General features: G+C 44.5%; 1 protein-coding gene across 3 annotated transcripts in view; it reads left to right on the top strand.

Moving 5' to 3' along the window:
- The first annotated feature begins 5,648 nt into the window (after positions 1-5,648).
- The window catches only part of PRKAR1A (protein kinase cAMP-dependent type I regulatory subunit alpha), a 459,354-nt gene continuing 452,897 nt past the window's right edge, over positions 5,649-12,105 (top strand). Inside the window, exon 1 of one of the 3 annotated variants that reach the window (XM_069655075.1) lies at positions 5,649-5,835. The gene's annotated coding sequence lies outside the window, so the exon portion shown is untranslated. Of the gene's footprint in view, positions 5,836-6,065; positions 6,194-12,105 lie in introns of those variants that run through there. The other 2 variants (XM_069655072.1, XM_069655074.1) reach the window with 2 other exon arrangements.

Below are 12,105 nucleotides of genomic sequence, written 5' to 3' on the forward strand. Positions count from 1 at the left end.
CTGTTAATTGAGAAATAAAACCAATGGAATGATTGGGTCGATACACAAGATGTAAAGGCGAGATACAAATTATCCATTAATTGGCCAGCTGAAAATCATGCTTTGAATAAACTACCCATCTACCTGCAGCAATTTTCATGCTCAAAGTTTCGTGACCTCTTTCTTTGATTGAGGTAAAATGTGTTACTGACGAGGGAGGTGCTAGCACAGAGAAAACTATTGATTGGTCTGGAAAAGACCTGTAATTTCTGTGAAGATCACACTTGCCAAGAATCCCTATATCATCTCTTAATGGATTGTCAATCCCTAGCCCCTGTATACACAAAATGTCGGGACATGTTGCCAAGTGATGCTATGCCGCTTCCTGCAGAGGAACGATGGACTTTGTTGATGATTGGCGAACTAAAGTCCCTGATCTTCAGAGTTGTACAATTCTGGATAGAAGTTTCTACTTTGAAAGATTTTTAAAGTTTTGTAATGGAAACCACAATAATTTTGTAATATTGCTGTGTAATAATGAAAGGTTTTATAATAAACCAAATCAGTAACAAATCAAAATAAAAATAGAACAGAAAATAGAAATTTGCAATATTTACTCCTTGTCCTATTAAATAGTAGAAATGATATACAATGTACCCTTGTGTTTGAGAGTGGACTCGACCTATTGAGGGTGTGTTATTTCACTTTATTGTCATATTTCCTGTATGCTTCTATCTTTTGAGTCACTAATAATACAGATTTTCAACACATTTGTTATAGAAAGTCATGATTCTATTAAAGACTCGGTGGCAAAGGATTATGCTGAGTCCACTCTTTACTTCCTAAGCAGCCAACAATAATACTCATGAACAACAAACTGACAATGAACTACATTAACCATGATAACATGAGTGAATTTGTAGTTTGTGCTTCAAAGGTTTACTTCTCCACGTGATCCCCCTAGTCCAATCATGTTTCCACAGTCCACAATAAATTCCCTTGACTTCCTTGTTTCCTCCTCTTTCTGAAGCTGGTCGACTGCTGAAACTTGCGCACCAACCGGTAGAGATCTGATTTCTTTCCAACAACCTTGATCACTCCTCATGAAGCCGCTGGTTTGGCCTCTCCACCTGTCAAAACCTATATAACATCAATGAAACAACTCCTCCCTTCCAGGTCGGCAATCGCATATAATAAAACGTGACATGTTCCATATCATCAACAATACATCAATAAACATTTTGTTATCATTCATACCATTCTCTACCGATTGAATGGGTGAAATAATCCTTCGCCTCTGGGTCTTAAATAACAGTTCGAGACAATTAATATGAGGGCTAGTTCCTCGTTCTACCATCTCCCCCCGGTCGACTGGTCACCACACCTGGCTCCCCAGCCCCAGCAGCCGGCGTCCGACTCTATTACCAGGTGCGGGAGGAGCCAAATATCGCCCTGCCATTCCAAGCCTCCATGTGGTGATACCACCACTCTAGCTCTGTTCTCGCTTCCTGAGAAATGGGCCCCTTCTGTTCGTAGGATAATTCATTGCTGATATGTTCTATCTTCAACCGCTGCAACGCCCTGAATTGCAGAGTGCCTGGAAAAATGGCTTGAATCGACGATGACAGGCAGCCTACCAGTCTGGCTATCTCTCTCAGGGAAATTATTTCCCTTGTCATCATGTTCTTTATCTCTCTCTTGATACAGTTCACCTTCTCTAGTGGCAGGCTGAGGATGCCCTGCACTGTTTCTACAATTAAACCCAAGCATTCTATTGACTGGGCTGGGGCTAATTACGATTTCTCCCAGTTGATCAGAAATCCTAGCCCCTGCAACAATTCTGTCGCTGTCTTGACCTGGTCTACTATCATTTCCCTGTCCTGGCACATTATGCATATATCGTCCAGGTATATAATTATTCGATGAACAGAGTGAGCAGCACACAGGCTACAGCCTAACAAACAGTCAATACCAATTGTCTTTCCACCAGCCATTGGCTTTATGAACTACAGGGATTTTACCCTCCAGAACCTTGCCCAACCTGCCTTGAAAAAGACCCTTAGGGGTTGAAACACATGTCGGCTGACAATCACTAACAGACATATACGTCTAAACTCTATTTGCAATGTAAATAAAGAACTCACATGTTTAAAACCTCAGTAATAACGCATGAGATCCTTCTATAAACAAGGGTCCAAATACCTACCTTGCAAGGTAACCAGGACATTCTATTTTAAATTTCCCCATTAAGAGGCATTGGGTTTGCCTCTTCCAACCTGTGACCTTGCAGAAACCAACGGTTTCGAAGAGACATACACAAGGAGCTTAGCACAGGAGTGTTCAATATCTAGAACCCAGTTTTCTCACTTTATACCAGGTATATAATTAATCTGATTCCTTGTTCCCTGAGGTGCCCCACCACCGGTTTCATTAGCTTGGTAAAGCATCAAAGGGCTGAGGCTAGTCCGATAGGTAAACTTGTCAATTCCCATCTCTGTCCCTTCCAGATGAACTATAACAGTCTCCTCTGACTCTGAGGAATAGGTACTGTCAGGTAAGCATCCCTGAGGTGGAACCTCCCTAGCCAGCCTCCTTTCTGAAGTATGTCCCTCAGTATGTGAATTCTCTCCATCTTGAAGTTTTGGTACACCAATAATGAATACAGTCCTCTGAGGTTGATCACTGGCCTGACCTTGCGCTTGCCCTTCACTAGGAACAAGTTGCTTATGAATCCCTTTTGGTTTCTACTGGCCGGGCTGATGGCCTTTTTCAGTCTTAGCTGATCTACCTCTCTTTCTAGTATTACTTCGTCTTCTCTGTTGAACCTTATCTGGTTGGGTGGGAATTCTTGTATTGGTTGCTGCCAGAATTCCAATAGAAAACCCTGAACAGTCTGCATAACCCATGCATCTGAGGATATTTCTAACCATCTTTGCATGTGCAGCGCTACTCTCCCTCCCACCGAAGGTATCCCTACTTCTAACGCCTCTGCTAGCGCACCCATTTTTCTCACCTGTGCCATTTTTTTGCTGCTGCCTGCTGCTGCCTCTCCATCCTCTGCCTCTTCCCCTGGAAGGCAAGAAAGGGATGGCCTGTCGGTCTTTGGCTCTCTCCAGTGTGTTCTATGACCGGAGGACCTGTAATATGGGTACCGGCTGGCCGAGCAGCCCTTGCCTCTGCCAGCCTTATGGAAATACTTCCTCCTGAAAATCGTCTCGCGGGAGGCCTGTGCCTTATCCATTGAGGCATAAGTGCTGGCAAACTTCACCATGTCTTTGATGAATGCTTCACCGAATAATTTGCCCTTGGCTGCTGCCGCCGTTTCTGATGGTGCCAGTTCTCCCAACTTTTAGTCTATTTTCATTAGAATCGATCTTCTTCTCTCAGTGGCTATGGAGCTATTCTCATTTCCCAGAAGACATATTGCCCTCTGGGCCCAGCTGGATAGTATCTCTGGGTCGATAGCCTTCTTCTTTTGCTTAGCCTCCTCTGCCAGCTGCTATATTCTCGTGATCAGGCCGACCACATCCAGTAATTTGTCCTGGTACGACCTCCATGAACGGTATATGCCTTTCTTGACATCCCTGCCATAACTTCCCATGAAGGTCAACATCCGCTCATCAATTTTGGGTGTCTGTGCCACACCGTCTGGAACTCTGGGTCTGGGGCATTTAGCCCTCATCTTACTCCTGGCCTCTTTACTCAGTGGGGCTCTGAGTCGCTTTTTCAAGTAGGCCGTAATGTTTTCTGGGGGGTCCCATTTTGATGACCTTGGGTGTACCAAGGCATCTGTGTCAAACTTGTCGCCCTGAGGCTCCTCATTCGCAGGTTTTCCTCTCTTGCCCGTGGGCTCTTGCCCATCACTCGATGAGGAGGTTTGTGATTCTGGCGAGCTCTGCTTGTCTGATTCTTTGCTGCTCATGCAGTTGTCTCCAGAGGTGCCCTCTGAAGTATCCTGGTCACAGGCTCTTGACCTTGCCTTTCTTTTGCCACCTTTGTTCTTCTGTGGCGAACCCGATGGAGGTCTGGGCGCTACGAACCCTACAGGTTTTCTTTTGTCTTCCCCCTGCGCGCTTTCCTCAGTTCAGCCATGCCCTGAGAGAAAGCAACCAGGTCTTCCATAATGCCCCTCTCTTCTCTCATGGGGCCCCTGCTGGCACTCAGGACTTTTTGAACTGCCGGACTCATTCTCATGCCACCCACATGTGGGCCTTCCGAGTCTTCGTCAGAGTATCTGCTCATGTTAGTGTCTGTGCCATGTGCAGTGACCATATGCAGTTTGCCTGATATGCCCCTGTCAATTTCTCCTTTACTTTATAGCTAGGCAGGTCTAATTTCAACTTTGGCAGTATTGCTTGTGACTGTGCCCATCAGTAAATAGCACCTCACCTCAGTGCCCTTTGCATTTATTTTTTTCTTGGGACTGTGCCCATCTATCTGTTTTCCCCCCTGCACCTTATTGCAGTTGATCCTCCGGTGCGATTCTAATTCCACAAGGTGGCGTGTGGTAACGCTGCTCCTCTGTATCCGGGGGTGCGCAAGAGCGCTATACGAGCCCCCGGCTCGCTTATATCTATGCATATGTAAAATGTGCCTTACGTTAGATAACTGTACCCTTCTATACCTTGAATCGTGCCCACAGAAGTTTCACAATTGCGCCGGAACCTCTGAGGTCCTGCATAGCTCTCAACCATAGCTCTCAACTCACCCGCTTTTGGCAGGTGTCACCCGCCTTGAAAGCAGATGAATCACCCGCCAAGTCCCTCAGGCGCCCATTCACTTCTATGGGCCTCTCACCCGCCAAATAGAAAATCAGGTGTTTTCACCTGCCTTTGAGACAAAAAAGGTTGGGAGCTATGTCTCAATAATTTGTGTCACAGTGAGAGCCCATTGAAATTAATGGGCTGCAGGAGGCTTGGCGGGTGAGTCAGCTCTTTACAAGTTGGGTGACACCCGCCAAAAGTGTGTGAGTTGAGAGCTATGGTCCTGTTGCGCCCGGCGCAAACTTCTGTGTGGCACTGCCTCCTACTGAGGCTCAGAATGCCAGAGCAATCGCCCCGTTGCATTCTACCTGTGGATAAGCTTCGCCAGAATTAACTGCGCTGCGCGCCCAATGTCATTCAGCGTCTCCTAATCAAATACAGTCACTATCTTCATCCACACTCACAAATTAATAAAGGATTCATAAAGTTCACTTAGCTCGCAGCAAAGAAAGAGGAGGAAACAAGGAAGTCAAGGGAGTTTAATGTGGACTGTGAAAACGTGATTGGGATAAATTATAAATTATAAGTGGAGAAGTAAACCTATGAAGCACAAACTACAAGTGCCCTCATGTTATCATGGTTAATGTAGCTACTTGTCAGTTTGTTGTTCATGAGTTTTATTGTTGGCTGCTCGAGAAGTAAAGAGCAGAACTGAGCATAAACAGAACCTCCGTTTCTGTACATAGAATCAGCTAAAAATGTGCCTGTTTACATAGGAACAGAACGAAAGTAAGAAAGTCCACCAACATGGCGCTGAACGCCAGCACATCCTCAAAACTAAATTAATACACTATCTGTTTATTAAAATTATTTGTGGGTAGGATTTTGATGGTGACTTTTTGACTCTCCTTTGTTTTAGTCTCCTTTCCATGTCCATGACATATGGAACACAAACAAGTCTCTGAGAAGAGGATTCTCCTTTAATGTTGCCCCGGCAACCTTCGGTAGTGAGAGCGAGGCGCATTGACGTCAATGCAGAGTGAAGGATTGGCTGACGCAGAGGTTGCTTCCGGTGGAGGGGCCTCACCAGGACCCGAAGAGCCGCCGCCCGTGACTGCAGGGATTGAGGCCGCGCAATTTGGCGCAGGCACCGGTAAGATTAATTCCATGGAGCCGCCGCTGTCGGGCGACTCTTCTTTCAATATCCGAGCTCCGGTGGGGCTCTCAAAATGGCGTCGTGAAATAAGGAAGGGGCGAAGATGAGATTAGGGGTGGTGAAAGACCTTTGCTTTGGTTGCAGTGAACCGTATTCTCGCGTTGCAAATTGGACTGTCCCACGGTTGGGGTTAGAGAGAGAGAGAACAGTGCAGACAACCTGGACACGAGCTTTCTGTCGCCAAGAAGGGGGAGGCACGCCAGAGGCCCGAGGAATTGTGTTTGTGCAGAGTAACATCGTCTTGTGTTCGTGTAATGTTTAAGATTTTGCTTTTTAGAGCGTCACATGCGAGGGGGTGAGTAGTGCATGGTCTAGTGTTGGTGTTGTAGAAGGGATTTTGCGGTTGTATAGGGAATCGCAAGGGGTTCTTTAGTGGTCCTGTCTGGGGGTTATATGTGTGGGGGGGGGTACTGAGTTGTGGGCTGTTGCAAGGAATCACTGGTCTTGTATATGATATGGTGGAGACCCTGTTTTTTTTTAGGGGGGGTGAGAGGGGTGATGCAGACTCGGGAGTGGGTTGTAGAAATCGGGGTTTTTCGTGTCTCTTGGGGTGGAGGGTTTAGAATTGGTGTTTACAGATGGTCCTTATATTAGGTGCTGGTGGTTGTACAAGTCCAGGTGTTTGCTGCACAGCAGTCTAGATTTACATGGGTACCATTTTGAGGGGTTTAAATTGCGTTGTCGATTGGGTGTACTGGGGCATTTAAAGGGATATATGTAGTTGGAGGGGGTCACGTCAGATGGACATCTGACGTTGGCAAAGGGCTAATGTAGTGGGTTGTAGAAAATCATGTTTTTGTATATGATGTGTGGGGAACCAGGTGTGTGTGTGTGTGTCGGAAGTATTGGTATTGAGTTTTTAAGTGCTTTGTGTTTTTGACTCACGTTTTGGTGTGTTGACAGTGGGCCTGGGGCTTAGCGCAAATAGAACATTGGTGGGAGCCAATAGGTATTTTTTGTGCCTCCCTTTTCTTTGTATAGTTGGTATAGTAAACCTTTGTACCACTTTCGCGCTTCATCCGTAATGTGCAAATAAAAATGTTAATGGTGTTTGTGTCATCAGATAATCCTGTCTTTACAGGATACTAGGCACTTGGCTTTACACGAAGCCACTGGCGTGCCTTTATTTAAACATGCCTACTTTCAATGGGACATTTCAAAATGACTAGTGTATGTCTTTAGTGGTAATCTATCACTGTTTTTTTTTTAATTAAAATGATATAGTTTATATATAAACTTTATCATTTATAAACAGGTTCACGTTCATCCCAACTTTTGGAGTGAAACGTCGACAATCGAAGCAGTTGGTCGCTTTAACCCAGGCGGACAGTTTTTTAAGGAGATGGCTTGCAAATAATTTGCCTAAAGGGTCTAACAGGGCAATGGGTCTGAAGTTGGCAGGATCATCTCTGTTGCCCTGTTTGTAGATCGTTATCAATAGCGCTTTAGACCAGGTGGTGGGTAGCACCTTTAGTGAGTTGACCAAAGTTAGAATGTGGTCCAGAAGGTTCGCCCAAGTCTCTGGATCTCGTTTCAAGGTGGCATTAGATGATCCATCAGACCTGGTGCTCTGGATACATTTAGATTGTGGATCATCTCTACAAATTGCTTTTTTTCCCAGGTAATGGTCCATTTGTTTGTGCTGGGAATTTTATCCAGATGTTCATTTTGGGTTCGATCTTTATAGAGGTTCGTGAAATGTGCGATCCAGTTCTTTTCTGTGACGTTGGCTACCATCAAATGCTGCTGTCTTGCATTGTTTAGTAGGTTCCAGAGGGATCTCAGATTTTTGTTACGCAGTGTAGTTAGCATAGCTTCTGCGTCATCTTGTAACTTAAACGCGTTAGTTTTATTCCAATTTCTATAGGCTTGCTTAGCATTCTTAATCTTAATATTTTCTGCAGTGGGATCCTTTGACCACTTTCGAAGGTTTTTTTTTTTTTGGATACTATTTCTGGATTATAATAGTGACGGTGAGTTGGTTTCTCTATAGTGCTCTGTTTCATTTGATACGGAATCAGGATCCAGTCGTAGTTTATTTTAAATTCGTCTGGCATCTCTGTTTGTTGAAAGAGCTGTGGGATGGCGGCCAACTGGTTATTGCTAATTCTTAATCTGGATGTTGCTCCTGTTATTTCCAGCAACGTAGGAGGGGGGGCCGCATATGTTACATTTCCTCCTGCCACTGAGATCTTGAGCATTGAGTGGTCGCTTTTGATGGTAGGGAATACTTGCAATCCTACTAACTTATGTTTATATCTGAAGACGGGTATATGTAATCAATAATTGCAGTCTTTCTGGATGATCAGGTTGGCAGAAGGCAGTTTTGTTTATCATAGGGCTGATTTATTAGTTCTAGATCCCTCATGCTAGTCTTTTGACCAGCGAAGAGCTCTTGTTGATAGTAAATGTGATGTCTCCTTACGCCTTCTTCAGTATACAGATGTATATTAAGGTCTCCACAGATGATAAAACTGATTTTGGGGAATTTTACGGCCGTTCTGTCGATTGTCAGAAAGACGCCGTCTAGAAAGTTAGCATCACTTGAGTTGATGGATTTGAATCCACACCTTTCGTGATTATTATGATGGTAAGTTGAGTCCATGGGTTAATGTTTTCAGATTCGATAACTTTCCACGATATTTTTATTAGGGTTAGTAGGCCCGCCGATGGTTGGCCCCTTATTCCTTTTATGGCTGGGTTGAGAGCGGTTATATAACCATCACACACGGGTGTCTGGGATAACCAGGTTTCCTGGAGACATATGATTTGGGAGGATTCTAATACAGTATCTAATAATTCAAAGAGATGAGACGATCCTCTTGTGTTTCAGGAGCACAGCGTCCATGTGTGTGCGGTTAGTTGTGGTAATGGTTATAATCGAGCATCAAGGCTGTTTGTAGAGTTTAGAATCGGATCTTCATACACTCGACGGAAAGGATAGGTAACGTTGTGTGTATCGATGTGATCCTTGTTCTGATTCTGTGAACATGCATAATGCTGGCATGTTTCTATTACGTTTGTTGCGTCTTTGGTATCCACTGTACACGCAAACCCTAATGAAAGTAACGGGACAGCCATCTGTAAGATACGATTCATGGTATCTGGGTTATAGAATTCGACTAGTACTTTATCCAGCGAGTGATCATTCAAAGATCACTGTCTTGATTTTCCTGTGAGTGTATTGAGTTTAGTTCTGGAAATACCTGGAATAATCTTAGTAGATTAGCCCTATTGAGTGTGATTTGCAGTCGTGTGTGTTCAATACAAGCTACTCGCAGGATGTATTTCGCTTTTTTTTTGCCAAGGGTCAATAAATTGTGGAAGGTTATAGATAGCAGTAGTGTGGATCTTCTTTGCTTCTTTTTGTTGTATTTCCTGCATATCTCTTTCCATTTCAGAGGTATATGTTTCATTATAGATCGGCTTATCACTTGATCGTGATGTGTTGATCGAATAGTTTGAGTGGCATCCGAGATAGCAGTGATGTCACCTGTGTAGCAAGATTCCGAATCTGAGATAGTTTCACAATCGAGATTGATACTCGCTGAGTCATCAGATTGCACAGTGTGGTATTCGTCCAATGTTATCAATATAGATTCATTGTTGGCTGTCGGTTCATGCTCCAAATGTGTGGTGAGATTGAGTAGATCCTCTATTTCCGCCTCTGGGGTGTTGGAATGCCCTTGTAATGGACTTATCAGAGGTTCAGGGTTGATGGGCAAGGTAGATTCAATAGTTATTTTCTCGTTTTTTTTTTTTTTTTTTTTTTTGGGTTGGGCTTTGTTTCAGAGGTGCCCATGAGGTTACAGTTCCTTAGAAAGGCTCGAGAGCCTGTTTGCTTTTTGCCCTTCGATTGTATATTTTTAGGTTTGATAACCTGTTTGATGGATGCTAGTTGGTTGCCAGGTTTGTTATTAGAGAAGATTTCAAAGGTATCTATTGGTTTGCGTCTGATTGGCCGAAGAGGCGATTTTGTAACAGCAGGTTGAGGGTGAATGGCCGCGATTACCAGTGGGTCTGTTATGGGCTGTGTGCTCTTCGAAGTATGCAATATTGTTGCAGGGTCCAGAAGGGGCTTTGGATTATGCAAAAACTGGGCCTTCATCAGTGTGATCAGAGTCGATGTAAGAGTAGCTTTCTCAGCTCTTTCAGCCACTGTCATCTCGCACAATCTTGATTGCCATTGGTGGGAGCGCTCTGCTTCCCGATCCTAGACGTTTTTCTATATTATTAACAAATGCTTCAAGGTGAATTTGTTTGTTGTGTATTAGTGCTAGGAGGGTAGCTTGATCTTTAATTGTATCATTTGCTGCCTCGTAGAGTTTGCAAAATGGAATCATTGCTTCTGTCGTGATGGTTGTAAGGTTGTTTTGTAAATCAACCATCGTAGTCGGTATCCGCGGAGTTGTTTGGGCGTCCGGTGAAAGACATAAGCATTTATTGAGGGGCTCTTGGTCGTGTGGATAGTTCATAGAAGGGGCATCGTTCTTCTGGGTTTCTTGACAATCAAACATGGAGGGGTCAGCATCCTCATGGACACATTTGTTTTTCTTTCCAGGTAAGTCCTTTTGAGTGTTTGCAGAGTGACGAAGGGGATCGTTCATCTGTGAAGGATTGCCTGGGTGATGCGATATGTTCGCAGCCGGGGTGGATGTCGTGGGGTGATTATTTGATCGTTGTAAGTACGTATCTCCAAATACTTTTCTTTTTTTCAAAGTTTGTAAGCAAGGACTCGATTTCGGTGATGTCTAGGGAGAGACGGGCTGCCCTTAAATTAGATTGTTGCGTCTCTTTTGTCTTCATAGGTTTAGCAAGACTCCGGGCCGGATAAGACTGTAACCATCTTAATTTCACTTGTTTTGCTTGTTTTCTTTTGGATAATTCTGGTGTTTGATGTTCGTCAGATTTCGCTACCGCTTCTTGGGGCGGTCTGGTTGGCAGTGTGGTCATTGTCTTTGAGAGTCGGACCAGGTTGGACTCAACGGCTTACTCTGTTGAAGCCCCAGGAACATCGCAGTGTCACGCTCCATTGAATTTTCTCCCAGAGACTGAGAAATGGGTGTGATGGGCGAATTCGATGGAGTAGCTAAAGGAAGAGAAGTATTGGTTTTAGGGTGGGGCGCTTCGTCATCAATAAACAAATAATTTGCAATTTGAATTGGTTGGTTAATGGTGTTATTTCCTCGGACTAAAACGGACATTGTTTGTCCAACTGCATTAGACAGCATGCAACTTGATATATCGGGAGGAGCACTTCTGAATTCTTAGGGATTCTCATCCTCAACTACGGGAGCTTCCGATTGAAGTAAATTCACATGCTCTGTGTAGATGGAGCCAGGCTTCATGTCTATTTCATGCAAGTCCGTCCTCGGTACTTTAAAGGTGAGTTGTTGCGAACTTTTTTGTCATTTCTTTTTTGAGCAGGGCATCTATTGTGGAAGGTTGGAAAGATTGATTCGCAATGATAGGAAGTGTTCGTTTATCTTGTTTCACCCGTTGTCTCGTGTTGGGACGCAAGTTGGTGTTGGTCGTAAGTTCTGGGGCAGAGATGCATGAATTTACTTGAGAAGTCATTTCTCTTGATGTAAAGGTCAGGTTCACTGAAGTTTATGACGAATAGACAAAAAAAAAACAGGTCAAAGGGGCGATCCCCCGCAGTCTCCCGGTATACGGCTAATGGTGGTCGCGCTATTAGGGGTAGCACTAGTTCGTGTCAAGAAGAATCTTGGCTTGGGGGACGTCAAATGGGACCAAAGGGGCAGAGCCCCTGCAGTCTCCCAAAAGTTCCAAGCAGTAGCCTCAGTTACTTGTTGATAATTAATCTGGTAGATAAAGGTGTAATGGACAAAAATAGATCGAATCACCTACCAGATTTCCTGTTGGTGGAGAGCGTGTTCGTCTGCCAGGGCTGCTGGGCCCTTGTGCCCTCAGAGCCCAAAGACCACAATACTCTACGTCCTGACTCCGCGGTCACTGGGAGGTTTAATGGAGTGAAGCAGCAACAAAGAAAGAGGACAGGGAGTCCTTGCAGCACAACGTATTCTCCAGGCACTCCAGACCACAAGACTCTACGTCCTGACTCTATTACTGTGTTTTTGTCTGATTTGACAAGGCCTGCTTGGTTGCACCCTGCTGCCCCCTTTCAACGGTGTATCTTTTTTGCATGCAGCCCGGATTAAAACCCCCAAGTCTTTCTGAGGGTGA

Source organism: Ambystoma mexicanum, chromosome 3q (genome assembly GCF_040938575.1).
Source record: "Ambystoma mexicanum isolate Mex_15411 chromosome 3q, UKY_AmexF1_1, whole genome shotgun sequence".
Classification (NCBI taxonomy): Eukaryota; Metazoa; Chordata; class Amphibia; order Caudata; family Ambystomatidae; genus Ambystoma; species Ambystoma mexicanum.